This window comes from Sphaerodactylus townsendi, linkage group LG06 (genome assembly GCF_021028975.2).
Source record: "Sphaerodactylus townsendi isolate TG3544 linkage group LG06, MPM_Stown_v2.3, whole genome shotgun sequence".
Lineage (NCBI taxonomy): Eukaryota > Metazoa > Chordata > Lepidosauria > Squamata > Sphaerodactylidae > Sphaerodactylus > Sphaerodactylus townsendi.
The window spans coordinates 55,734,211-55,760,923 of NC_059430.1; the positions used below are offsets into that span (position 1 = coordinate 55,734,211).

At 42.4% G+C, this 26,713-nt stretch overlaps 1 protein-coding gene across 5 annotated transcripts in view; it reads right to left on the reverse strand.

Annotated features, from left to right (window-relative positions):
* The window catches only part of NAV3 (neuron navigator 3), a 605,012-nt gene extending 579,983 nt beyond the window's left edge, over positions 1-25,029 (reverse strand). For all 5 annotated transcript variants that reach the window (XM_048499147.1, XM_048499145.1, XM_048499146.1 and 2 more), the window contains exon 1: positions 24,750-25,029. The gene's annotated coding sequence lies outside the window, so the exon portion shown is untranslated. The remainder of the gene's footprint in view (positions 1-24,749) is intronic.
* Positions 25,030-26,713: the final 1,684 nt, after the last annotated feature.

Sequence of the window (26,713 nt, forward strand, 5' to 3'; positions counted from 1 at the left end):
GAATGTGCCTTGTGTAAAAAAGCTGTCTAACAATGTAAGAATGTACTGTCACAGGACAATCTTTTTCTATAGATTGATAACAGTATTTTTTTTGGAAAAAAATGTTTCACTACATTGTTCATCTCAAAATTATTTTCAAGGATGTATAAAAATAAGCAGTTATAGAAATAAATGATTTTTACTGAATTCTCTGTTCTTCCCAGGTGAAACAAGGAAAACTGACATGCTACTTTCTGTTTAGAAATCTACAGATTTCAAATGGAATGAGATGCCCCAGTATACATCCTACCCTGCTCTAAAATAAATGATCTAGGTTTATTTGTATTTGCCATTCATCCAAATGATTCAAATCTATGGTAATTTACTACAAGGTTCAGAGAATCTCTGGTACCATCCCTCCCAAGCAGTTAAGAGAGTTTCAAATGACTCCTCAACTTCCCTTGCTTTCACGTAACATGCAGAAATGAAGTACCATGGAAGCTATACTGTTCATTTAGAAAGACCACTCAAATGGCCGATTTAGTATGTGATTACACCAGCACTGTGTTTAGTGCCAACCTAATTCTCTATCTTCAACCACTTACCTACCTCCATGTGAATTAGTAATCTGTAGTGCACCCCAATTTTCATCCCTTCATAGCACCAAGGCCAAGTTTCGACTTCTTCCTTCCCATCCCTTCCCTCCATTTTACAGACCTTTAGCTCACTTGAGTCATTTGTGATTACAAGAAAGGGGGGGGGATCTTTATACCATCATTTTAATCCTTGCAAATGTGTAAAGCTTTCTGGTTAGCATGTTATCATTTGAGCACCCCCTAGTGGCTATGTACAATGTAGCTTACATTAATTTTCCTCATTTGTACCACACCTTTCTTCTCAATGGTGACCCAAAGCAGTTTACATTGACCTCCTATTCTCCATTTTATCCTCACAGCAGCGCTGAAGTAAATTAAGCATGTGTGGCTGCCTGAATATTACCTAGCAAGCTTCCATGGCAGAGTGGGGTCTTGAACCTGGGTCGCCCGGATCCCTAATCTTAGGCTCATTCCGCACATGAAGAATAATGCACTTTCAAACTGCTTTCAGTGCTCTTTGAAGCTGTGCGGAATGGCAAAAACCACTTGCAAACAGTTGTGAAAGTAATTTGAAAACGCATTATTTTGCGTGTGCGGAAGGGGCCTTATATTCTAATCACTATCATACATGAATTCACTCTCTTTTTTTAGAAGCAATGCTTAATGATGGACTGCACACTATATTCTTCCCACCCAGAATGCCTGAAATGCATGAAATAAGGCTGATGTCATGTAAAGGAAAATGCTGTTCCATTGAGAAATTGCTTTGGGATTAGTTGATAATACTGAATTCAGTAGTAGGTTACCTTCTTTTTGGCTGTTCACCATTAGGATGCCAAAAGAAAATCTGGTGAATGCAATTATTATATAGAACAGTCTATTTTTCAGATGTGGAGCAAAAGTGCCACGTCTAGGGACGGCAATTCTGCCCAATAAACTAATGCTTCAGCATTTTATTAGTTCCACTATAGACTTTGAAGAAAGGGTGTGGGGACATACTCTATATTATCATGACAGAGGCAAGGGGAAAAAATTAATTCAGTTTCCTCTAAGGAAAAATATGACAGTTTTTGGACACTGAATCTGATCAGCTATGTAAAAAAGAGCTATTTTTTAAATGCAGGAAACTAGATTCTTGTAAATTTTAATTTCTTACCTGCTTCCAAACAAGCTGACAAAGAATATAGTAAATGCTCAGAGTAAATGATCTTCTACATCCCTGCTTTATGACAATTTTATCTGTTCAAAACAGTGTATTCAAAAATGGAGGAAGAAAAAAATGAAAATGGCTAATATTTCTGGAATGTTAAGTATAGCTCATTTTCCTGTCTTGTGTGTTTCAAGTAAAATAAAATAACAGTTTGTGCATAACAGTGCCCAGTCTTCCTCCACAGAACATATACCTGCTAATGGATGGAAAAACAGATTTTTAAGAAGACTGCCGAACTCACTGAAATTAATATGGTTTCCTTTGGATTAAATATTATTTTCTCTCTATGATTACTGGGAAATCATTAGGAAACCTTCAAATCTAGTTAATAAAAACTAAATTCTACTTTCACATTATCTACCTTGAATTTTGTCAACACATTCACACAAACCCAACAACTGGTATATGTAGAATTGCCAAAGCACCTAGCCTGTAAGAAAATACATAAGAGAAATGGCCACTATCCAAATAGGTTTGTGCACAGCCAAGGTAAGAACAACAGTCCACAAAGGGATATGCATATTAAATATGATGTGATCCAGGCAACCATAACATCCATCTTGAACATTTTACTGTAATCTGTGGCTCAACACATTTCCTTTGCACCATTATGCATGCTTATCTCAAGGCAGCACGTGAAGCACTGGATGGTGGCCAGAATCACTGATACAAAGTAAACTTGAGAAATGAGACACAAAAGTTGCCATAGCTGGCCCACATTATTGTCTTCCCCCCGAAAAAATCCCCACTATGAAAGGCAATTTCTGGCCACAGCTTTCTATGAAAGGAGACAGTGAAAAATGATATAATCATTCATTTAAAACCATGATGTATTCTTGGGCACTTTATAAAACCCAAGACTTAAAAGAGGGATCTCAAACAAAACTTTATACCCAATCTCAGTGAGTATTGAATCTGGGCAAAGGTAGGAATATTTTATATGTTGATACTGGAGGACATATTGGATTGGCTTTTGGATTTATATCCCCCCTTTCTCTCCTGCAGGAGACTCAAAGGGGCTTACAATCTCCTTGCCCTTCTCCCCTCACAACAAACACCCTGTGAGGTAGGTGGGGCTGAGAGAGCTCCGAAGCTGTGACTAGTCCAAGATCACCCAGCTGGCGTGTGTGGGAGTGTACAGGCTAATCTGAATTCCCCAGATAAGCCTCCACAGCTCAGGCGGCAGAGCTGGGAATCAAACCCGGTTCCTCCAGATTAGATACACGAGCTCTTAACCTCCTACGCCACTGCTGCTCCTTAATATTAATATTATTTTGTATAATATTGTATTATATTAATTATACAATCATATTAATTATACAACCATACAATCATGAAAACAATGGATTTGATTTTTGTCTGAACTGCGTGAAGATCAAGTGAGCAGAATCACTGCATAACAACAGAAGAAGAGTTTTTTGCTTTGCTGTTTGACTTCCCTTTTTGAGCACACGTTCAGGTCAAAAAGGAACAGCAATGTGGTAATGCATACAGAGAAGCATATAAAGTAGGATTAAGGTTAAACAAGGGCAAGACACTGCACTAAGCAGACATTGTAGAGCAATTCTTAATGTATCTATGCTTCATTTGACTGTTTCCGAATTATTTTAACACAATGTTCTCCATTTCTGTTCTAGACTGCATTGCCTGGTGAAAGTGATTGCAAAAGGGTGCCAAATGCCAAACAGTTAACTACACCAAGTGCAGACAATACCCACAATGGATCATGGTGAGTGAATTTAAAGATCTTCATGTAAGATAAAACACACACACATACAACACTGCATAGTTTAAATTCTTTAAAATCAGCCCCTTTGGGCTGAAGTAGCAGCAATCAATGTTAATGAAAAGTGTAATTTTCAGAATGGTAGACTAACAAACATAGATTTGGTACAATCCACAGTTTAAAATCATCAAGTTTCCGTTAATTTTCTTGGAAATGGAAGAAAGGATCTTTTCAATTATGGCACCAAAATACTGGAACTCTCTTGTGAGAGAGATTCACCTGTCTCCCTCTATTGGTGTCTTTTGCCAGCAGGTGAATACTTCCTTTTTCATCTGGCATATTCCCAATAATGGTAATTAGTTCTCCTTCCAACATTGTTATGCATTTTTAATTGAATGTTATAACTGTATCTTAATTGTTTAAACATTTTAATGTTTATTTGTTCACCACCTTGTGGACCCTGACAAAATGGAAAGGGCTGCATAAAATGCTTTAAATACATAAATAAAATGTACAGCTGTTTAGCTGTTTAGCTGATCAACCACATTAACATGATTAAGGCTGCCACCATACATTTTAACCACTGGTTTATGGTTGGCAGGGGAACTTGTACATGAAAAGGTGCTTATAAGCTAACAATCATGGTGAAATAATAGAGTTATATCTGCTAGCCGACTAGAGATAGGCACATTATGCATACAGGTCATCTGCATAGGCAAAATCCAATACAATTCCCATTCATTTCAATTAGGAATGTGCCACGGAAGATTCATAATCACTAGGTAATGTTTGTGGTTATAAGATACACTAAGGTGGAAACCTTGAGATGAATTAGCAGTTAGCAAGAGTCAAACTGAACTGGAAAGTCAAACTGCTCTTGCTAAGGGAAATAATTTCATCATTTCTTAGTATGTAAGCATAGAGGGTCAGCATGCAAACTACTGAATATAGTGGAAGCAGTGTGGTCTAATGCAAGGTGACTATCCTAGATGATGGACTGAGGTCGGTAGCATGACAGTGGATTCCTCAGTGCCTCTTTTTGATTTATGACAGCATTTCTGTTTGGATTCCGAGGCAGCTGCTAGCTGAACTCTCCCTGGTGCTGGAGCTTCACTGGTGCTTACTGTAGCAAATAGGCAAAGTCGCTTAAATGTTAACTAGGCCTCTACTTGAAATTACAGCCTCAGGTGATCCCTGTGTTGTGAAGAGTTTATGTCAAGCTTTGACAACAGTTTTGGATTTTATTAGTAATGCAAGAATCACTTTCAACCACTATCAAGAAGGTCTGTACCCAAAATGGGCAAGCAAACAGAATAAGAAGCAGTGACCATGAGATTTTTGTTGATTCCCACAGCTGCACCAGAACTGACCTTGAAGCTGGACACTCATTGCACCTCCTGACTGTCTTCAACATCCCTATCTGTCTTGGGCTACCACACATAGCTAAAAGCAAGCACCATCAATTCTGAGCTGCCCACATAGAGCCAATGCATAACATTTCAAGACTTCAAGTATAATGATTCTGATGCCCCAAATGATTCTGATGCAACCTTTGTGTACTTATTTTGACAGAGATGGTCTAAATTGTTCCCAAACATGTAGAGACAATGGGACATCCAGGGCAGCTTGTCCTGGGCGCTGCCATTGCTGACACATGTTGGGGTGGGGTGGGGGCGGGGTGGTGAGAGAGGGAGGGGCAAGGGGGAGGGGCAAGGGGGCAAGGGGGCACATGGGCACATGGGCAAGAGGGAGGGGCAAGGGGGGCACATGGGCAGCTCAAGCCCCGGGTGCAGTTTCCCTCCCTTCGTCACTGATTGTTCCTCATGCTTCTCTAATAGTCACACTTCTATATCCAGTTGATAATACGGACAAGGATGGGGTCCTTGGACGACATAGCAGCATTATCAGTGCTGGGAAAGTGGTGTTTGGGTAATTATTTCATGGCAGCCTTCTAGAGGAAGATGTTACTGACTTCAGTGGATGTGAGAGAAAATGCAGATCAAGTCAAGCTGGCCTGGCCTATGTGTGGTGTTAATTCACAGTCATTCAAAATGATGCATTCATGAAGGCAATGCTTATCGGATAAAAGCAAATAGTCCTGACAATAGCTTGTAGTCAGTAGCAATAATTAATGGTGACCAAAGACATAGTCACTTTTTTTTTCACTCTGATCACAATGGTGGGAGTCTCAAGATTAATTTGGGTGTACTGCCATTCTTTTGGAGTCTTCATTTTTCCACAAAATGTGATGGAGGTTCCATGAGCCCATGAAAAAGTATCACAAATGAGGATCAGTGGCTTTTTTTCATCGTAACAGACCAACTTCCTGTCTGAATATATAATGTCCATGCTTGCTAAATAAAACATCTAAATAAAACATATTCTTCCCACTTACAATCCCATGCAGGGATCAGTTTTGTTATATGCCCTTGGGCATATCCCAAAAGATTGCTCCACTGACCCAAAGTGCTGCAGTGATTTCTACACAGTTGTGCACACTGTTTAGGCCAAGCTAAACTGTACGGGCCAATACTCTTATCTAAAGTGCCTACTTTGGATTTTTTTAACTTCTCCTGATAAGCTGTTAACCACAAAAACAACTTTAGGAAAACTCCTCTTTGACAAGATACACAAACCAAGTACCAATTTAACAACAGCTCTTAAATGAGTCACATTTAGACCACTGAAATACAACCCTAACAGTAAATAAGCAGCTAATTTCTGTCTTGTCACTATCATAATGCACCTTTTAAAATCATATTCTATAACCTAATCAAAACTGACTTAATCCTGAGACTTCTGCTGAGCAAGAGCAGATCTAATAATCACCACCACCTCATATAAATGATACACATAGAAAATGTGGATTTACATCATTACTTGTAGGCATCTAGAGTGACAATGCATTTGTATTTAATACAGCACTTGTTGCTCTTCGCATCTCATGAATGGAGACAATGGGGATGAAGAAGACTGGAAAAGGCCACTCACAGGAAAAGGTGAACAGAGGAACTGTCTGGGCAGGTATTATTTTGACCCATTTTTAACCAAATAAAGAAGCGTGAACCAGTGAATTAAATCTCATCATGATGCCGCATCTTCTTTAACGCTTACCTAGCAAGTAGAAAGAATCCACTTTCTTTACCCTACATAGCTTATAATCAGAAATACTTCAGGCCTACCGCAGACTTTACAAATTATTTGATTTTAAACTCACTCCATCAGTCATAATTTCTAAAGAATAGTTATCATCTCTGTAGGAAGTAGGTAGCAAAAGAGGCAAGGATTAAAAAACCCACATAAACTAGTTTTATGAATCCCAAAGGATTCTCAACTTACATTCCCAAGTCGTGAACTACTGTGTTGCATAACAAAGCATTTTTGAGAAAATCTCCAAAGCAATTAGTATTGTGTCATAGTGTCTGTTGTTCTCTGGCAGGGAGGAGAGGGCAAGAAGATATATTTTAAAGTGATATACTGTCAAATATACTTTTTGTGTTAGACTTTCAGAACTAGGCATCAGCTTTGCAGGCATGTCAAGTGAATTTTCCCTTCAAAACATAATACACTTTATTACTGTGATCTTCTCCATCTCACTCTCCACTACTAACCATGGTATTCCCTGAACTGTTGTTCTGAAATGGGGAGGTCCCTGGGAAGAGACTGGGATAAAATGAGTGTACACACTTTTTTAAAAGCAAAAATCCTACCCATTCCCCTCATTCCAGAAGCAAAATACAACTTTGGATCCAACATATTAAGCTTTGATAGCAAAATCCAAAAGTCCCTTCTCGAAGGACTTTTTGGATTTTGCGGTCAAAGCTCAATGTGTTTGATCTAAATAGGCCATAAGCAGGGAACACAGTAGAAGACCGAAGCATCAACAATAAAGGTTTACTTGTGTCTTTAGAAGAAAAGCAACATTTTTAGAAGAAAAGTAACATTTAAAGAAGGCTCTCACAGACTCAATTAATATATTTGCTGGCTAAAGTCTAAAGGTAAAGTTTCCCTTTCAGTCGTGTCCGACCTTGGGGTACCACTGCAAGCAATGATTTCATAGGCAAGCCTCTTTTGTGGGGTAGTTTGCCATTGTTTTCCCCAGCTATTCTTTACCCCCTAGCTATGAGCTAGGTACTCATTTACCGACCAAGAAATGGATGGATGGCTGAGTTGATCATGAGCCAGCTGCCAGGATCTGACCCACAGGGAGCTCAAACTCCTGACCGTGTGAGTGGCAGTGCAAGCACTTAACCACTACACCACGCGGCTAAAGTCTACAGTGATATTAAATGAATGATTCCCATGTACCTGCTGGATCACAGTCAAAACCTATTCAACGTCTTTGAAAATCTGACTGTCAAAATATTGAGATGTTGTGAAACTTATTCAGAGACCTTGGGCCTTTCCCCACATCCCTTAAGCCCCGCGCTACTCAAGGAGAGTAGCACGGGGTCCCTCGGCACTCCCCACTGAGAGGGGCGGCGACAGCGCAGCCGCCCCGAAGCTGCTGCTGTCGCGCCCCTCAGTGCGCAGCATCCCAGGCACTCTTCTCAACGGCGCCTTTTGATGGCCCCGCCCGGGGTCATGGGGACGGCCGGGCGCGCGCCTGGGATGCTGCGCACTGAGAGCAGCGCGCGGCATAGAGGGGAAGGACGAAAGTGGGGAAAGGCCCCTTGTCCCAGACAGAAAGAGACTCACTGGATCAGATCAGCATCCTATCTAACCCACCATCCTGTTTCCAACAAAAGCCAGAAATACGTCTACTAGCAATTCTCAGGCAGGCACATACAGGCCTCTCCTGTTGCACATAGCCAGTAATTGGTATTCAGAGGCATTCTGCTCTTAACATGTAGGTTTCATCTAGCTTTCATGAGAAAATTTCTCTAATACTTCTTGGAATGAGCTAGTGGCCTTTGCCAAATTCTAAAGTTACAAGTTCTATAAGATAACCACACTGTGCAAATAAGTACTTTTTTGTTTTCTGCTATATAACCGATCATTTTCAGCTGGTGATCCCAAGTTCTAGAAATAGGAAAGAGGAAGAAAAGTTTTCAGTCATGAAGTCTACTATGGTCCCTTCAATTACTTTGCTTTCCTCTGAATTAAGGAGATCTAAATTGCAATAGAATTTCCACACAGTAATGATACTAATATCATAATTTTAGCAGCCCTCTTCCCACACAGTATGAAAAGACAATGCAGAAAACAACACAGATTGACTTCGAAGAAATATTTTTGAAAACAGCCCCCTTTAAAATATATTAAAACTGTACTCATTTAATCTGCAGTTGAAAACCACACAGAAGATCAACATAAAAGTGAAGTACCGGTACCTTTAAATAGAAGAAGGCAAACAATAACTGGCGACATGGAGACTGACATAGATTCCATCCACCGTGCCAAGCTAGGTCTAGGCTCTAAATCAACAGTTATAGAAATGTGTACAGTACTGTTCTAAACAGTTCTATCCTAATACTAATGATTTCAGTGGGTAGATAAGGAATCAGCTATACTTAGGGCGGCTCAGGTAGTCATTAAATCTCACTGTTGAAGAAACATGGAAATATATCTAATTGCTAATACAGTCCATGAGCCAAGATTTGCTTAGGAAAAAAGTCCAACAGTACATCTCCCATGCCAGCTACATGGCTAATCCCGACTTAATCCTTCACACCATGTCCAAAATTTGGCCTGGAAATCAGCAGACGCTCTACAGAAGACCTGTCATCTTTTACCGTATTCTGAACAGTAAAGTTAGGAAGTAACATAAGCAGATTGGTATACATTAGTCTCCATGCAAGCTCTCTTGACTCAAGATATATAAATAAAAATGCAAGCATGTATCAGGAAACAAAAAAAAACTTAAACTCACAGATGTTGACAGAAGCCAATGTTAGGATTTAAAAGGAAAATTGGGATTGCCATTAATAATATCTATATTTTAATTGTGTTCTTTGAGGGAAAATCACCTCAATCAAAAATAGGAGTGTGCATTATTATCATTATTATTTTATTATGTTTAATATCACAGCTGCCAGTTCTTTAGCTGGTCGGTTCTTTTTATTACAATTTGAGCCTCACACAGAGGTCTAGGAGTTATAATGTATTGGCGTAGTATTTATGCAGATCCCAGCAGGGCTGCCTTTTGAATCTGACAGATGTTGATTTTGTTGATTTGAAGAGTTTCAAGTGCCACCCTAGTGTTTTTGGAATGGCGCCCAGGGTGCTGATTACCACTGGGATTACCTCAACTGGTTTGTGTCAAAGTTGCTGAATCTCGATTTTCAAATTGTGGTATTTAGTTACCTTCTCATGTTCTTTGACATCGAACCTGCTGTCACCAGGTATTGCTATGTCAATGACAATCACTTTCTCATCCTCCATCACTGTGATGTTCGGTGCATTATGTGCCAATACTTTGTCTGTTCTGATTTGAAAATCCCACAGGATCTTGACCTTCTCATTTTCCATGATTTTCTCTGATGATGGTCCCACCAGTTTCTGATGTTGTAATTCTTGCATAAATTCCAGTTGATCATCTTGGCCACAGAGTTGTGCCTCAGCTTGTATGAAGTCTTGGCAATCTTTTTGTAGCAGCTGAGTATGCGATCTACAGTTTCATCAGCTTCCTTGTACAATCTTAACTTTGCATCATCTGAAGATTTTTCAATTCTGGCCTTGATCATATTTGTCCAAATGTCTGATCTTCAGTGGCTAAAATCATTGATTCAACTGCCTTTTTCAAAGTTCCAGGTGTTAACCACAGACAGGTCTTTTCATTGTCCACCTTGTTCTTGATCTTCTCCAGAAACTGGCTGTGCAATGCTTTGTTGTGCCAGCTTTCAGTCCTTGTTTTAATCACATTTTTTCTGTACTCCTGTTTGGGTCTCTGGGCTTTCAGTAAATGCCTGTTCTTCTCTTCAATCAATGCCTGCTCTTGACTTTCATTCATATAATCAACCAGTGCATACCTCTCCTCCTCCACTGTTTGCTTTACTTGCAGTAAATCTCTGCCACCAGATCACTAGGGCATGTATAGTCTATCAGTATCACTATGTGGGTGTGAGGGGTAGTGCACTCTCATAAGCTTCTGAATTTTTCTATCCAGTGTCAAATCAGCCTCTGTCCAGTTTATGTTTCTGGCAGTGACCCTGATGATGGATATGGCCCAGGTGTTAATCGCCTTGATGATATTTCCACTATTTAATTTGGATTTCAAAATTTTCTGACCTTCTGAGTATAACCACAGTCTTCATTTGCCTGTGCTTGGTATTATCTAGCAGCAAAATGCCCAGGTATTTATAGACTTCCTTCTGATTGCACTCGATTAGTTAGCCATCAGGCATTTCTATGCTGTCACACTTTTATTACTATTGTAAGTTTTTTATTTGGGGGGTTCAGGTTAAAAAACCAAAAAAAATGAAAAATGAAAAAAATCTGAATCTCCATATTGGTATGGGGTTTTTTCCTGGCTTTTTCAGCTTTTTCAAAATTTTCGGGCCTTTTAAACCTGATCCTGAAAATTTTCAAGCCACAGAACTGAATACTGGGCTTAGCTCAGCCAAGCCCAGCATTCAGCTCTGTGCCTTCCCTTTCTCTGAAGTCTACGTGGGCTTCAGAGGCAGCTAGCAGGTAAGTGAGGGGGAGATGGATGGGGAGCGGGATTTCCCCACTTTTTAATAAGGCAATGGGACTGAAGCAGTCCAAAAAATGCCAGAAAAATTAGGTATTTGGGGGGATTTACTTTTCAGTTCTCTTAAATTGCCACCATTTTTACTGACAATTTAGTTTTGGTTCAGTTTTATATCTGGATGCACGGCCCTAGTCTCAGTTTTGGATATTTTACCTTCCTGTTGCTGTTATCTTCCTGTTCTAAAAAAATTATTCTTTTTTTCTTTCTATTTTAGCAGTGCAACTCTTCACTGGTCAAAATGTTGACAGTTTAAGCATCAAACAGGTACTGCAAACCTAAATTTGGTGCAGTCTTCTTTACTAAAATTACTTCAAAGTGAAATGAGTCAACATAAAACAGGAGTTTGCATTTCACGTGACAAGTCCCACCAGAAGAAATTATTGGACTCCCACTTTACAGGGAGTAAATATTCATAAGATCTGAACATTGACTAATGGCCCAATCTGGGGTGTGTGTGTATGTGGCTGGAATTGTCCCTTAGAGGCAGCACAGGACAGCACATGAAGATTTGCCTTTTTCATAAAGGACAGCACATGCAGATTTGCCTTTTTTACCCCAGAGGAGAGGCAAATACATCAGCAAAGGGGCAAACATGCTGGTGGGTGGTCACTAAACCCCTTCAGGATACCCAGATGCAGTGCTGAACACCACACCTGCACTCCAACACTGTCACATTGTCACATTGTCACTAACTTACCAGCCCAGTTGGCACAGCAGGGGCATTCCCAGGGGTGCAGCTGACATTAATTGATATCCACGACAGGTCTGTGGTGAAGTGCATGGTGGCCTGGGCCTTAGACTTATGCCACCCTTTTAGGTGGTGTAATTCCACTGAGCACTAAGGAGGGCTTTCCAGCAGCAGGGAGATTTTTTGAGTTTGAATCCCTCCCCACACTGCCAGAAAGCCCTCTGGGGTTGGCACAGTAGCACTGCAGTGGAGCCCAGTGGAGCCATCCCCAGCTGCCCAGGGCTCTGGATTGGGCTGTTGCTCTTGTATGCTAATGAGAAAGAAAACGTACTTGATAAAATACTAACTTAACTCTAAGCTATAAAGCATCCCACTAATTATTATTATTTATTATTTATTCAGTTTGGTATACTGGCCCATCCCCGGAGGGCTCTGGGCGGTGTACAAAATCAACATAAAATACAATAACAAGAGGGGTGAGTAAATAACAACCAATAAATAATACCTAACATGAAAACTCAGCCCCATAAACTCTAAAATATTAATTTAATTTAAAACAGCAATTGCTACATTAAATTGGTGTACCGCAAAAACCCTCAGTTCAAAAATCCTCCTAACGAGGGAAGAGGGGGGCACTGTGGGTCCCAAAGATGTAAAGGGGCCCTCACAGGAGAACAGAGGGGGGAACAATTCAGCGACTGTGGTCTCCCTCCAAGGGAAGCTGGTGGAACAACTCAGTCTTACACAGGCCCTCTTGCGGAAATCGGGCTGAGATCCTGCAGGGCCCGGACAGCTGGTGGGAGAGTGTTCCACCTGGAAGCTGTGGCCAGCTGGATGTTTTAAATTAGCCTCTGCCAAATGCTGCCAGAGGCTTCGAGCAGGTACATTTACGTGGGGTAATGCGGTCCCAAAGTTACGAAGGTCCCAGGCCGTGTAAGGCCTTAAAGGTCAACACCCACACCTTGAAGATGATTTGGAATTTAACTGGAAGCCAATGCAAGCGGCGCAGCACAGGCTGAATGTGATCTCGAAAGGCGCCCCCTGTAAGTAGGCGAGCCGCCGCATGTTGGACCAGTTTTAACTTCCGGATCAGACGCAAGGGAAGGCCCATGTAGAGTGAGTTACAATAGTCTAGCCTGGAGGTGACCGTTGCATGGATCAATGACTTTGTGCTCTGTCTCTGTGCATTCACATGAAGATATGTTCAGTATGTCATGCACATATACATGTACAGCGAAGCCATCTCTATGATGAGGCAAGTGCATGTAAAAGGAGTGAGGCCTGAGGATCTTGTCCCATTTTCCCTCCTTGCTTATTACCCTGTACACTAACATAACATGTGCAGCATGGGTGTCAAATATATGGCCTACGGGCCTGATCCACCCCTTTGAGAGCTTTTATCCAGCCCATTAGCTTTTCTAGTGAACTCCTAGTCACTCATCTCTGCCAGTGTGTGGCTATTGGTCCAAAAACAACTTGCATGGCTATCAATAATTCCCTCAGAAGCAGCAAACTGAAGGATGGTTTTTACTGTAGCAGAAAAAAAGCAATCCCAAGTCCAGTACCAAGTTATGGCTCAGCCTGGTTTGGCTGGGGACCCCTGGGAGGAAGACTCAGATGGAGAGGACAATTTTGGTTCCAGATTCCCAGGCACTGCCTGTAAACACAGAGCCAGGGCAGTCAGCAGTTCCTGAAGGACCAGGTCCAGAGGCTCAGGCAGAGCATTCAAGCTGGGATACAAAACCAGGTCCAAGCTCTGAGATTCCTCAGCCAGGATCTAGTTCCAAGACTCTTCAGCCACTTGATACTACGCCAGAAGGGGCCCTGCCAGCTCTGTCACCCCCATCTCCAGAGCCCCAGGATTGCTTACATGAGAGAAGGACTGCAAGCTATGGTTACAGCAAAGGTTAGCAGCTATAGGGCCCAAGCTGAATTGGATGCACAAAGGTTCCTTGCAGGAGCCAGACGGCAAAATAATCCAGCTGCAAGGAGGTTTATTGAAAACTAGTGAATGTCGAGGCTTATGATACAACAGAGCTTGTGACAGCAACCTTATGGTTTAGTTTCCAGGTCACTGTTTCTGGTCTTGTCTTGGTTCCAGATTCTGTGTACTCATTAAACAACTGAACCTGCTAAGAACTGTGTCCGGACTATCTTTGGTTCCTGAGGACCTATCCACAACACACTGCTGAGCGTGCCAGACTCCGCCATGCAGCTTCTGAAGCTAAAAAGTGCCATGGAGGTGCTAACGCATGCAAGGGGGCAGAGTTTGCAGCACCTCTTCTTCAAGCATCAGGCTAAATTGTAAAGTAAACTTTGCAAATGACAGCAAATTTCTCTTGACACATGGCAAAATCGCTTTCTTCCCTGTCCCCTCCTGCCTTCCCTCCAGCGAAAGCAGGCTCCTTTCCCCTCCATCTTTTGTTTCATGCCCACTGTCCCATAATGCTGCCTCCCAGAGAAGTGGTGCCTCAGCAGGATGGTTTCTTGTTCTCCTGTGATCTCAAGGCAGACAGGCAGCTGCCCTCTTCTTCCTCATCCCTCTATGAGCTGTTTAGCTGGGGTGGTCTCCATAAGTACACCCACCTTTGTAACTTCTTCAGTTCATCCGGTTGCATGACCTATGAGGCAGATCTTCCCCACCCCCCTTTCCTTCCTTATTGTAGGGCAGTAGAAAGAGTGTGAAAGGGGAGCAGGGAGATTGGTTTGTGTCTGTGACAGGTAGCATAAGGGACATGATGGGGTTATGATGGCCACTGGGCTGTGTGGAAGGACAGATTTGTAAGACAGTGGGTATGTGAGATTGTTGGGAATAGGGTTAGCTCAAGGCAGAGGCTCAATATATTAATGCATTTTTTAAATCCTGCCCTTCTTTCAGAGGCATTCCAGGCAGTTCTCTCTTCCTCATTTTACTATCCCAACAATCCTGGGAGGTAGGGTAGGCTGTACGAGAATACGATTGGCCCAAATCACCCACAGAATAGCTGTCTCTGGAAAGAGTGAGATGGGCACACACACATGTATGTACACACAACCCTACAATGTCAGATCATTGGTCTCAAGGTCAGCTGTGATTGGCAGTAGCTGTTGCAGGTGTTAGACTAAGGCCTTTCATATCATGTGATCCTGTTAACCAAAGATGTCAGGGAACTGACGCAATGCGCGCCTTCAGCTGCTGTAAACCAGATGAACTTTGGCGAATGAACTAAGCTTCAGAAACTGCTAAAGTGTCAGTTTGGTGAATATATCCCTGTTTGACCACTGATTTTCTTTCAGAAGGGAAACGTAAACCCACCCCATCCCAGCCACACTTTTCCAGAGTGGTTAATCAAGCTGAATGTTGGACAGCAGCTCATCTTCTGTATGGGCTGGAATGTAGAGTTTATTTTCCCTGCTGTGACTTGCTCCATGTATCTTTTGCCTTTAGGAAGTCATAGTCTTTACCTTGACAAAACCCTAAGTAAGGTGATTGATTTTGGTTCATAGATACGGTTCTTCACTTTTCACTGCATTTTACACCAAGGAGCTCTGTGCAGCAAAGCACTGAAAATGAATGATGTGAGGAGTGTGGTTATAAAAACTGTTAATGTTATGCAAGCCAGAGATCTTAACCAAAGGCAATTTAACAGTCTTCTGGAGGAAAGGATCATTTGACATAGTGTACCATAGTGAAGTGCAAGCTGTACTAAGATGCTTCTATGAACTACAAAGTAAAATGCAGTAGTTCATGAAGAAGAAAAGGAAGGCAGTCCCTGAATAACAAATGGTTTCAAGACCTTGCTTTCATGGTAGATATTACAAAATGCCTAAACTGTCTCAACACCAATATGCAGAGTTGAAACAAAGTTGTGACAGTTTTATGACAACATTTTGAATTGAAGCTTTGACTTTGGGAAAAGCAACTTCAAGAAAATAATTTGGCACACTTTCCCACCATGAAATCTCAGTCTAGTAACCACATATCCATGGAGAAGTGCTGAGAAAAATCTCCAAACTCAGAAATTAATTCCAAGAAAGGTTTTCTGCCTTCAGAAACCTAAACAGAGATTTTGGAATTTTTGGTAATCCATTTTCTCTGAATGTCCAGAGGAAACAACTGATTGACAGTGTGATCTGCTGTGCTCAAGGCAAATTTTCTAAAGTTGGCATTAGCAAATTTTACCAATTTTGGAGTCCTTATTACCCACAATTTAAGACTTTTGCTGCTCAAGTTTTTATTTTTGGACCAGAGCAAAAGGTGTTAATTATCAAAGACTGTTAAATAAAAGAAAATACTGTGAGAGTGTTATTGTTTTCAGAATATTTGTATTTTACATAAAAAATAATAATTGGGAATTATCTTCAGTAATTGTTAATCTGCAGTTACCTGGTATTGCATTTATAGGTACACTTGGCTATTCTGGAGTCCATAGTCTGACCAAGCAACATTTATGTCATTTCCAGATCTCTTAATAGATGAGTTTGAACTTCTGACATTCAGAGCTTGTCTGTCATATGTGCATGCACAGAGGGTTTGGGGAATTGATCGACCTTTGGTAATGGTTGCTTTTGCTCATTAGATATAGTGGCTCAGAGTGTGACAACTGCATGATACCACAAAAACATATCCTTACAAGTCTGTAGGGCCTCTCCTGTTCCTCCTCCAGCCAAACTAAATGCTATTTAGTTATTCCCTGGTTTTCGACAAACTGTACTTCACATAATAAATGGAACTGCAAACTAACTAGAGTCTGAAATCTGGTTCTGCAGAATATATACAAACCTTGATTTGACAATTCAGATGTTAGAACAAAACCTGTTTGCTAAAATTCCTCCTTGCTTTGATTCTAGCAGCATGCAACTTTTGTACATCAAGACATTTGCTTTTCAAGCATTTGTAACTCTCACTGTTGACAATATTAGGACCCAAAGTCATTTACAAATCTCTAAAAACAGTTTAAAATGAAACACCTTTGAAAAATACAATACTAATATGTGATAAGACCAAGTTTATTTTTATTTTTTTCATTTATAATCTGCCTCTCTGAAACTGAAGGCAGTTTACAAAGTGAAGCACAATGCAACAAAAAAAACTCTTCTTCATCTTTGGGGCACACAGCAATATTTTCATATACAAAAACCAAGTAGAGGTCCTGAGGTAGCCTATTTAATGTTTTTTTTTTCAAGTGTCTTTCCAGTTGCATATGTTAAATTGTTTTTCCTGCTGTTTTATAGGAAACACACACTAGCCTTCATCTGGCCCTTCCACCCTGGATGAAAACCCAAGCCAACCCAGCATCAGTAAAATAGCAAATGCTTGTTTGCTTTATTCTTATGATCAAACCACCTGTGCTTACATAAATGCAGTGCTCTCTTACTGCAAAACATTAAAAGGCATCCGATTATAGGTTTCTGGTAAGTCAGTATTGTTCCTGCTCAGAAGATAAACCTGAGGCTCCCTGCTCGACTCCATGACAGAGCTAAAATCCTCAGGGCTGAAAATTATCCCCAATGCCATGTCACAATATTTTCATCATTTCCACAGGAAGCTTGGGATCATTAACTTTAAATTGCAATGATACAGCAACCACAACATTGCCTTGGAGGCTGACTTAAAAGGACAAAAAGGCAAGCTAAATGTAAATGCTCTTCACCAGCTTGATAAAAATGCATACATTCTTCCAACCCCAGATTTTGTACCATAAAGGGAAGGAAATGCAATTGATCTTTGGAAGATGATGGTGGGGTGGGGGAATCAACTACTTATGCTATTTTGCCTGATTATGTGACTCTTCAAACCAGTTAATGCATACTTGGAACTCCCTGAATGACAGTGAATAATGTATTTTTATGGGCATTTTTATTCTTATTTCCAGAGTTCATTCTTAGCATCTGTTTCTAATGCCAAGGATCTGTTTTGTGACATAGGAAAGATATGAGAGGGCCCTGAGCAAGTGAAACTACACTTCTTGCACAGGTACAGAGAGTTCCCACACACATTAGAGGAAAATACTCCCTAGTCAGAGATTTAGGTTTCTTGTGGGACTTGAAAAGCATTTCCTAAAATAGATATCATCTAAAAGCTAATGCCAACTACTTCTGTTTTCTACAGTTTTCCCTATTGCCCCAATTTTGATGTTAGATATCATTTGAAGAATAAATCCAAATATTTTCCACTAAGGCATACATTAAGAAAACTGCGTGTGCATATTGATTTGCCTATCAGAGAAATTAATTTCCTGAAGATCTGACAAATTAAATAATCAATTGCCTGCACTTTAAAATATTCTTGTTCATTAGATGACTAAGCAGACTTTTACACACTTTGAGCAAGAGCTTCGTCATGATGAAATCTGGCAAGAAATAATTTTAATTAAATAATTGTGCATTTGTCTGGCCCTTGACAGAGACAAAATAGCACACACAAAAAATCCCATCATGAAAGTCTAAAAATTTCTCAGTGTCTCTCCAGTAATGAATCACTGATTTATCTTAATATCATCAACATAAGCTAATTTAGATAGATATTGGTCCCTCCTATTAATGGCAATGAACTGAATCTCATGACTTAAAGGGATCTTTATTGCCAGAAGCACTCAGAATACATGGGAGAGGGCAAAGCAGCCTACTCCAGGGAATTACCTCACACATACCAGATAAGACTTTGAAGAGAATACTATAGTCCTGATAATACAACATATCCAAAACACTAGATTTTGAAGCAATTAAACACTTTTCTCATTCAATAGCCCTGGGATAGTACGTAGGTTATATGTGTGTGTATATACACACACATACACAAATGGGGACCCACAAAATTCACAGAAGGACAATCCCATCCCCCACCCCCAGTTGCTGAGCCTGGCAAAACCACCAAAGCCTCCTCCCAGTCTCAATCTCAGCAGGTGAACCCTGCTGAATGTCAGATGAAATTTACCTGGAATACTCAGTTCTCTATAAAGGCAGTAACTAAACTCTATGATCTAACTTCTCTAGTGAGAGTGTCTCCTGAGCATATCATGAAGCTGGTTTTATTGCGGCATTTGTAAGTTACTTCTATCTGACATGCTTTTAGGATAGGGAAGACTATCTCCATGGAAAAGGGAACAGCCTAGAAAGATGCCTTTCGGACTGAATATTCATTACAGCTCCCCCCCCCCCCCCCCCCCAGATCTTGGGACAGAACACTTAACACTCCTTGATCCAGAAATGTTTTGCTTTATCAAAACCTTCATACAATATACTGAGACAAATATGGCCTTCATTACTGAATGCCATTCCATGTAAAGACAGTTCCACACTAAAATGTACTGAAAGCATACTTTCTTTTCCTCACCTAAGTTAGTCAACTTTGTTAAGGACCAGTGGTATTCTTCCCCAGTTCATCTATTTGCCCCTCATCTCTCCAAGAAAGATAATTTGACAATTAGTTATCCACACACACAAAACTCGCCAGCTTAGCATGTTATCCATACCGCAGTTTCCATGCCTGCAATTGAAGGGATGTGACTATAATTAATGGGTAAGAGTTTCATCTTTGTTGGTAGAATTTTAACGGAGCATCTTGGTTAAGGATGTAGTGGAAAGGAAGACATGATAACAAGAAGCCTGACCTCTCTCTTATTGGTACTCTATTGCAGCCTGCAAACTTGATCTAATTTACTGGGAAACCCACAAGTGACAACCTTTGTACCACAAAAGTATCCAGGCACAATCCCAGAATCTCAGTTTGCTGTAGAAGATTGCCTCTATCCATTTGAGGGTCCAGAGCCAGTGTGGTGCCATGGTTAAGGACAGTAGACTCTAGCCTGGAGAACTAGGCTTGATTCGCCACTCCTTCACAAGAGTGGCAAAGTCTTACCTTACCTGGTGAACCACATTTGTTTCCCCACTCTTACATTCCAGCTGGGTGACTATAATTAAGAACTCTTCAGAATTCTCCCAGCTCCACCTACCTCCAAGTGTTGTGGAAGAGGAAGGGAAAGGAATTTGTAAGTTGCTTTGAGACCCCTAACAGGAGAGAAAGGCAGAGTATAAATCCAAACTCTTCTTCTTCATTTACTTCATTTATACCCCACCTTTCTCTTGAATGGGGACCCAAGTGGCTTATATCACTCTTCACTCCTCCAGGTTCATAGTCAGAATTACATTAAGAGAAAGTTATCAAATAAGTTAGGTCTCAACTTCACTTGAATTCATTACTAATGTGCTTTTCACCCATGCAACAAGAAATATAAGCCAGCCAGATAACCCACAGATCTACCAATGACATTCTATGGGCCTGAACAGGACACTGTTAATCATTCATTAAAATAGAATTTTAAGTCTAACTAAAAATGAATATGTATTGTCGAAGGCTTTCACGGCCAGAATCACTGGGGTGTTGGGGGATTTCCGGGCTGTATGGCCGTGTTCCAGTAGCATTTTCTCTTGACATTTTGCCTGCATCTGTAGCTGGCATCTTCACTGGGGTGTTGTGGGGTTTCCGGGCTGTATGGCTGTGTTCCAATAGCATTTTCTCCTGACATTTCACCTGCATCTGTGGCTGGCATCTTCAGATCCTCTGAAGATGCCAGTCCCAGATACAAAAAGGCAAAGTCACCAGAGAGAAAATGCTATATACAACACAGGCATATTAAAGTCCGAAACTCCCATGCTCTGGAAACCACAATCACCCCAAAATGAAATAAATTCCCAACAACGCATCTGTAGCTGAATGGCAGTAGCAAATATTACAAGAGCACCCATAAAAATGATTCTTTACTTTTATGCTCAGAGCAACTGGAAACACTACCTAGAACAGATATGCTCAAACTTGTTGAGTCCGTGAGCACTTTTCAGGAGAGAAATTCATCACAGAGCACTATCTTCCACCTTATGCTATATATGCATTCTTGACTGTTTTTATCTAACCGTATTTTTCCAGTCAAGCCAGGTATAGTCTTTTATTATATGCATAGCAAAAGGACAAATTATTTTTCAAATTCGAAATAGCTTAAATTTTGATCTAAACAATTTTTTCCATTGAAAGACATTAAAAATTGGAACTTTAAATATTGTTTTCTCAAAACTATTTGCCATATTTATTCCAATCTCTTTGCAGAGCACTTGGAAATGCTTTGTGGAGCACCAAGTGTTCCATGGAGCACTGTTTGAGAACTGCTGCTAGAACATTTTAATGCAATGAAATGTCAATCAGTGTAGTCTAGTGGTTAAAAAACCTGTTGAGCTAGGGATGCAGCAGAAAACCCAGGTTCGAATCTCCCATTCAGTCTTAATGCGAAATTCACAAGCTTGAGTCAGTCACTGTATCTCAGCCTATCTTATCATACAAGATTGTTTTTATGGGAATAAAGTGGAAGAGGAAACAGCAATGCAGCAAGCTGCTTTGGATCCTCCACAGGAAGAAAAGCAAGCTATAAAACTCTAGATAAATAAACCCCTCCCAACACAAGATAGTTACCATTGTTCCTAACCCAGAAAAATGTGTCCAGCTCTGCATATATTAAAAAATGACCCACAGGCATCTGTGTAGAGAGCTGCAAGGTTTAATTTACACTCATTGAATGCTCCAAGCTTTTTTAATCTGAACAGCCTTTTAAAAGGTAAAGTTCCCCTCAGTCACATTTTAATTCCGACCACAAATTTTACTGCAAAACAGTGATTTTATAGGTAAGCCGCTTTTGTGGGTAGTTTTGCCATTGCTTTCTAGCCTGGAAGCTATTCTTTACCCCCCTAGCTATGAGCTAGGTACCTGCCATGTTACAATGCAACCACTTGGAAATGGATGGATGGCTGAGCTTAATCACCATGAGCCTGGATATCTGTCCCAACAGGAGCTCGAACTCCTGACTGTGTGAGTGGTAGTGCAAGCACTTAACCACTACGCCATGCCATTTCTGAACAGCCTTTACAGGTAGATAAAATGTTGCAGATCAAATTTATCTAGTTTTCCATTAGGGAAAAAATTGAGCATTTTATGCATCCACATGTATTCAATGGACTTCCAAGAAGCTAATGATTGTCCATCAATCAGAATGGGAGCAAACTATGGGAATTTAATGGAAGAATTCTATCCTATACAGGGAAAGGAGGAGATGGAAATTGGAGCTATTATGGTAAGACAACTTGGTTTTATAATAGAAATGCCTTAGGAAAATGAGAGGCTTGGGTAAAGAAGACTCATTGTGACCACGAATAAAACTCTATCACTTGTTATATTTGCAATACCTGAGTAGTTCATAAAGCAAATTTCCTGATGAAAAAACCTGGACATTTCTCAAACAACATGCATAATGCGGAGTATCATCGCTGCCATGTATTGGGGGAGGGGGTATAATCCATAGAAGTATTGCACCAATATTTTATGTGTCACTGTCGCTTGATTATGAAGATGAAGATGATGTCGTGAAGAACAATCCACTGGCCAATGGCTTTCCATGAAGTTAGTCCAGGCTCCTTGTGTCCCCATCTAAAGCTAAAGGGATTGCCAGTAAAGGAGACAGTCAGTATAAGGCCAAGTCTCATGAATTCAATGGGATCTACTCCTCAGCCAGTGTTGGACAAGATATTCCAATGTTGACAAAAGAATTTCCTATGAATCTAATGCATCATGAAACGTTCACTTGCTGAAAGCAAATTTTCTTAATTTTAAATGTTTAGAATCAATGAGCTGATCCTCCATAGTGTATGTAACATTATTCTTTCCCCAGACAACTCAGTCACTCCACTCTATGTGTCAAATCCATTGTTTTCACCATCATACATAAAGTCTCCCTCATGCACACCAACATTACTCCTCTTTTGAGTTTATTATGTCTTCCTGGAAAGAGACTCACACAAATGAAACCATGGCAACATGCCCCAATCCTAGTTTACAAAAGTGTGTGCACAACCAGACACACAAACATATGGGCAATCCTTTAAGATCAAAGACTCCCTACTTTTTTCCAGTATCAGATCTCAGTAATTTTTTTTGTAGCTGCTACACATGGGTGAGTCTTTCCAGCACCACACACCAGATCAAAATGTTGCATTTAACTCCTTTCCATTCAACCTTCTATGTTCATGAAATGATACCAAAATTTACCCTTAGTATCTAGTTAGGAGCCTAAAAATCGAAGCTCGATGACACCACCACCATTTCCCCTTTGTATTCTTTGCTGACCTTTGGGCCAGCAAACAGATTCTGGAGGAGAAAACAATAACTTGATCAGGAATGGGGCTTAGGGAGCAATCCTAAACAAGTCTTTTCAGAAGCCCCTAGTTCTCTCATGGGGCTTATCCTAAGGACAAAATTGCGTTGATAGGGATGTCCCAAGAGGGGCTGACGCTGCAGTCCAGACTATGGATAGATGTAGCCGAGAGGTCCTCTTTAGCAGGCATGAAAGGGGTGGGGTAGGGGTGGGGAGTGGGGAAAATTCAACCCTGTTTATTCTCTACTGGGCAGGTGCGCTATAAGTAATGCTTCAACCCCTGAGGGCGTGAAGCCACCCCTGTGAGCGCAAGGAGGGCCAAATCAGCGTGGGCAGACGGTTCAGGTACCCGTGTGGCTAGTGCTGGTCTCTTCCCATGCCAGTTCAATTCAAATGTGAACGAAAGCCCAAGTCTCCGAGCCGCTGGACAGAGCAGCTGGAGAAAGCCTGTCGCCACGGCCCCTGCACCTGATGCTCACTGCTTTAAGAGCCTGGGGGGACTCTAGGGCTGGGAAGAGTCTTAGAAGCCGGGATGCAAGAACTGTAACCTAGGCAATTCACAACAGGCTGCCCGCCTTCCCCTCCCTCGCCCGCTGCACCGCTTTCTCTCCCACGCAGCCCCCCACCCCACCCCACCCCAGTCTTCCCACACGGTCAAAGGGTCAGGTGGCATCTCCCCACTTCAGCCCCACCCCCAGCCGGCATCTTTGCCCCGCCACGCGCACTGCCGCCACCACGCGCACCGCCTGCCTGTGGCCTCCGAGGGCGGATGGCTGCCCAGCGCCCACTCCTGCTCAGCCATTGCTTTGGGGAGCACCTGGTGCAATCCATCCATCGCGCCGAGAAAGACGCCCTCCGCGCCGCCCCAACCGCGCTTCACCGCCAGCAGGCGGGGAGAGGAACTTGTGCGGGGCGGGGGAGACGCGGCTTGCCCTCCCGCCGCCGCCGCCGCCCCCGCTCCGGTACATTTGTCCGCTCACAAGATCCGCCAAACCGCGCGCCACAAAGTACTGACGACGTGCCCGGCGCCCGAGGCGGGCCAGCCCGGGAAATGAAGGGTGGCCGCTGGCTTCGGCGGCGATGACAGGTTTCGAAGGCAAAGGCGAGCCGGCGTTTCCACCGCGCTGGGCCCTCCAGCAAAACATTCCAAGAAGAGGCGGGGGGGGGGGACCGGCAAACAATCGGGAAGGGGGAGATGAGAAGATAAACGGGGGTGGGGGGAGCCTGAGTGGGAAGGGACGAACAAAGAAGGGGAGGCAGCCTGGCGCTTGCCTCTGCTAAAAGCCCCTCAACAGCCACCCCGCCTCCCGGGCCAAAGGTGTTCCCCGCCGCCCGAGTAGCCCCAGAACGGCGGCAGCGGCGGGTCCCTCCCGGGGCGAATCTGCCCCCAGCCCCCGCCAAAGGCTTCGCACCCCGCGCGTCCATGTCCGCCCGCCCCCAGCCCTCCCTTTGCCAAGCACGGCAGAAGAATAGCCGGGGAAGCAGCTGGCCCAGCCCCGCGCGCATGGAGGCCGGCTTGTTGCATCACGGACTGAGGCTCGCCACAATGACATGACGGAGCAGGCGGCTCTCGCCAGACAACTTGGGCAGCGGAGCGCGGCCTGGGCGGTGCAGGTTACCGCGCACCAGTGGTTTCCAAGGCGGGACGCGAGAGAGAGCGCCCGGGACCGGCCCCTGCCTTACCTGTTAGATGCATCCTGGAGGAGTGGGGAGAAACCCCGGGCGGGCACCGCTTCGGCAGGTTACTATGGAAATGGGCTTCCGCCCCTTTCCTCCTCGCCCGCTGCCACACGGGTCGGGGGGCCGGCGTCAAAGACCTGGCCCTGCCCGCGGGAGTCCCGCTGCCTAGTCCTTTCGCTCGGGTTCTCCCTTCTTCCTCCCGCCGGAGGACCAAGCGGGGGATCGGAGCTTCTGCTGGCTGCCAGAGCCGGGAAGTGAAAGGACCGTCTCGCACCAGCAGCCCCAGCCCCGACGCTTCGCAGGCAGAGGAGCGGTTTCTTAGCCACACAGCTGGAATTCTAGCGAGCAGCAAGCTTTCGCCGGTCTACTCGCTCTTCTGTCAAAAAAAAAACCCTGCACGAGGAAGGCCTGGGGGGAAGGGCGCCCCCCCAGGAAAGTTTCTAGCAGGGACAACGCAAAGCCCGGGTGCAAATCGAGTTTTCCACGGTAGTTTAAAGATCTATTGTTTGTCAGAGCTAATTCTCTACCTCATACATTATGAATGCTGGTCCGGCTATTGACAGGCAATTATGCCAAATGGCTCGACCCAAGGTGTGGATGCAAAACAGCATCTTGCAAACTTGCTTGTCCCAAAGATTTGGTCTTCTAAACAGGAAAAGGAGATTTTGATTAAGGGAGCCGTTGAGGTTCAAGAAAGGGGCATTTACCCCTAGAGTGGCTTGTAGGAAGCTTTGGATGAAAAGTTGGGGCCAGGGGTTAAAAACACAAAATCATTAATGGGTAGCATAAACCTGAGTTGCTAGTGTATTGCCAAAGGCTTTCACAGCCGGATTCAACTGGCTGTGGTGGGTTTTCCGGGCTATGTGGCCGTGGTCTGGAGGATCTTGTTCCTAACGTTTCGCCTGCATCTGTGGCTGGCATCTTCAAAGGTGTATCACAGAGGGAAGTCTGTTACACACTGTGTCAGTACTAACCTTGGTTAGTAACGAAAAGCTGAGAAGAACCAATTTGAAATCCAGTATGTATTTTAGTACATGGGGCATTCAAAATAAATTAGACAAAATGTATTTAGGCAATTTTAGAATAGAATAGAATAGAATAGAATCTTTATTGGCCAAGTGTGATTGGACACACAAGGAATTTGTCTCCGGTGCATATGCTCTCAGTGTACATAAAAGAAAAATACATTTGTCAAGAATCATAAGGTACAGCACTTAATGATTGTCATATAGGTCTAGTAAGCAATCAGGAAACAATCAGTAGTAATGAAAACATAAAATGTAAAATCATAAAATAAAATAAAATAAAATGTAAAATAAAATGTCAGCACAGGCTATAGTCATACAGTCATAAAGTGGGAGGAGATGTGCACAGTAATAGGGCCGTGAAAAAGGAAAGTGCAGTAATTATATAATAAGTATATAATAAATAGGTTTAGCATTATCGAGGGAATTATTTGTTTAGCAGGAGTATTGATGATGGCATATCGCTGAAAAAACTGTTCTTATGTCTAGTTGTCTTGGTGTGCAGTGCTCTGTAGCGGCGCTTTAGAGGGTAAGAGTTGAAATAGGTTTATGTGTCCAGGATCACGAGGGTCAGTAAATATTTTCATATACCGCCCTTTTTTTGACCGTGCAGTATACAGAATTCCTCATAATGGAAAACTTGGAGTTAGCAGCAATTGTTTTTTCTGCAGTTCTGATTATCTCTCTGAAGTCTGGTGTCGATCTTGTTGGGTTGCAGAACCAAAACCACACGGTTGGTAGAGGTGCAGATGACCAGACTCAATGATTCCTCTGGTAGAACTGTATCAGCAATATGGGCAGTTTGAAGGCCTCCTGAGTTGAGCGCCAGAAAGGAGAACATTCTTTGTTGTGCTTTTTTGATGACATTTTTGATATTAGGTGACCATTTTAGGCTTCATGAGATATGATGGAGCCCTAGGAAATTTAAAGGTCTCTACTATT